The sequence below is a fragment of the Schistosoma mansoni genome, chromosome 6 (genome assembly GCF_000237925.1).
Source record: "Schistosoma mansoni strain Puerto Rico chromosome 6, complete genome".
NCBI lineage: Eukaryota > Metazoa > Platyhelminthes > Trematoda > Strigeidida > Schistosomatidae > Schistosoma > Schistosoma mansoni.
The window spans coordinates 10877160-10880306 of record NC_031500.1 but is presented as its reverse complement, the minus strand read 5'-3'; positions in this window follow the sequence as shown (position 1 = coordinate 10880306).

Sequence of the window (3147 nt, the reverse complement as noted above, 5' to 3'; positions counted from 1 at the left end):
TTTGGACACGCACAACAACTGGTGAGCCGTTGTTGGAACACGCAATACAGCTGGTAACCCAATCCATCGAGCACAAGTCAAACTTGGCCAATTCTCCAAACCAGATCAATCCGGTGAGTCTATTTATCTATCCACATCTGTTGCATATATTCGTATTGATTTTTTTCAATATATAATATTTTGGCAACTTAATATGGTAGATAACGATAAGAATAACATAAATATGATAGACTCCGAGATACAGGTTATCAGTTTCCGACCGGTTCCTTTCATCCCCCATGATCCAGAAGTCTGGTTCGCGGCACTGGAATCTCAATTTGAGATCCGCCGCATAACCAATCAAAGGCAGAAGTACGCCTACGCTTTGGAATCATTGCCCGGGGATCACCTAACCGCTGTCCGTGAGGTTGTCCTCAATCCCAACGTTCCAAACGTTTATGACTGTCTTAAGGATGCCATCCTTCGACATTTCCTCCCATCAAGAGAGGAAAGATTGAGGACACTTTTAGCACGTCACCCTATGGGTGATGCTAAGCCGAGCCACCACCTCACGCGCCTGCAATCTCTTGCAGGAAACATGACAGCTGACTCTGAGATAGTCAAAGAGTTGTGGTTCGAAGCCTTACCAGTCAGTATCCAGCCAACCCTTACGGCTCTGCTCGAGGACACCCCGCTCAACAAGGTGGCCCTCATAGCAGATAAGATTCTAGCACGAGTTAACACCAAAGACGACTATTTGGTTGCTAGTACTTCCCATTCTAACGTTGATCTCGATGCTAGACGACCTCCGGCTCATGGGGATAGGGACAGATGTATCCATACTCGTCTCAGTTTCCGAGACCGCGCAAATGTGCCAGCCCCCTACGTCCCCCGACCCAGGTCACAATCTCGAAAAGCCGTAACGACTCGCCCCAAGCGGGCATCTTCCAAGCCACGCCAGAAGGCGGTTTCGGAAGCGAGTCCAGGTTGGTGCTGGTTCCACCGTGCTTTCGGAGCCGGTGCCCGTCATTGTCGAGCTCCCTGCTCATACAAGGCGGGAAACTCCTCAGCCGGCGAGTAAATGCGGCCGTACTCGCCGGCACTTCACCTCAGGTTGGCCGTTTATTTTACGTGCACGATTATCGCACCAACGCTAGGTACCTTGTGGATACGGGTGCCCAAGTTTCTGTCGTACCTATCGGTAACAGTAAGTCTCAAGCCACTATGCTTCGACTACGCGCTGCGAATGGCTCAGTCATTCCCACCTATGGTACACGACAACTTACGGTCAACCTGAGCAACCGACGACAGTATCTGTGGACGTTCATCATTGCCGATGTTCCCACAGCTATACTCGGTATCGATTTCCTACAGCACTATGAATTGCTAGTCGATTCACGTAGGCTGCAGCTAATTGATATTTCGTCGAACAGCAACTTTATGGGCTCTAAAGCCCACACAAACGCGTACCGAATCACAGGTGTATTTCATTCGCGTGACGATTTATTCCACGTTTTATTTCAGAAATTCCCCAAATTAACTAAACCTCTCGAGGAGACTCCATCGGTGACCAATCGTGTGGTACACCACATAGTCACCCGCGGACCACCAGTCACGGCAAGACCTCGCCGACTGGCACCGGACAAATTAGCTTTCGCTAAACGTGAGTTTGACAATTTACTAGCTACTGGTATTATTCGTCCTTCTCACAGTCCTTGGGCCTCACCTCTCCACATGGTTCGAAAAAAGGATGGGGTTAGTTGGAGACCATGCGGAGACTACCGAGCGTTAAACACAGCTACACGTTTCGATAGCTATCCCATCCCCCACATACATGACATCATAGCATCACTCAAGGGCACGACAATTTTTTCCAAGATCGATCTGGTACGAGCATATCACCAGATCCCAGTCGCTCTTGAAGATATAGAGAAAACTGCTATCACGACTCCTTTCGGTTTATTTGAGTTCCTACGAATGCCATTTGGATTACGGAATGCTGCTCAAACTTTCCAAAGGTTTATCGATAGCATTGTACGAGACCTAGATTTTGTTCACGTCTATATTGATGACCTGCTAATCGCATCATCAAACGTAGATGAACATTATCAACACCTGACGCTACTATTCCAGCGCCTTTCGGATAATGGAATAATAGTCAACCCCGACAAGTGTGAACTCGGGAAGAAGGAAATGAAATTCTTAGGTCATGTTATTAAGCATGAGGGTATTCTACCTTGTGAGGATAAAGTACGTACTATAATGGAGTACACTGTACCGTCCACACTCAAGGAACTGAAGGCATTTCTCGGTTTGGTCAACTTCTACCGACGCTTCATTTCGCACGCGGCAGAACAGTTACGACCGTTAACCGATTTACTTCGCGGTAATCCACGCAAACTGGAATGGAACGACGCCGCACGTACTGCATTTTCAGATATCAAAACGGCCCTAGCTCAAGCCACACTTCTCGTGCATCCTGACCCATCAGCCACGCTTAGTATAGCGGTTGATGCATCGGATTTCGCCATAGGAGCCGTTATGCAACAGAATATCTCCGGTAGTTGGCAGCCCCTCGAATTTTTCTCACGACGCCTCACTCCCACGGAGACGAGATATAGCGCTTTTGGTCGCGAACTGCTAGCAGCCTACTGCGCCATCAAACATTTCCGGCACGCTGTAGAAGGTCGTAAGTTCATCTTATTCACCGACCATAAGCCCTTAACGTATGCTCTGCATACCAAGTCTGACCGCTACTCACCACGAGAGTGCAGACATTTGGACTATATCTCCCAGTTCACGACAGACCTTCGTCACGTCAAAGGCGAGTCGAACTGTGTTGCTGATGCTTTATCACGTATCCAACTTAATGCAGTTACTTTGCCAATGCTTGACCTACCTGCTATAGCCGCCGCCCAAGCAAACGATACTTCATGCACGGAAGCACAACAGTCTACGTCCCTTCAGTGCCGGGAAGTACCCCTAGCTACTAGCTCAGGTACTATCCTATGCGATACTTCTACGGGCCTCCCTCGACCCATCGTACCCTCCGCTTATCGCCGTCTCGTCTTTGATGCCCTTCATGGTCTATCTCATCCTGGTATCGCAGCCACCCCAACCCCTCATCGCTGCACGATACGTCTGGCCGTCAATGAATAAAGATGTCCG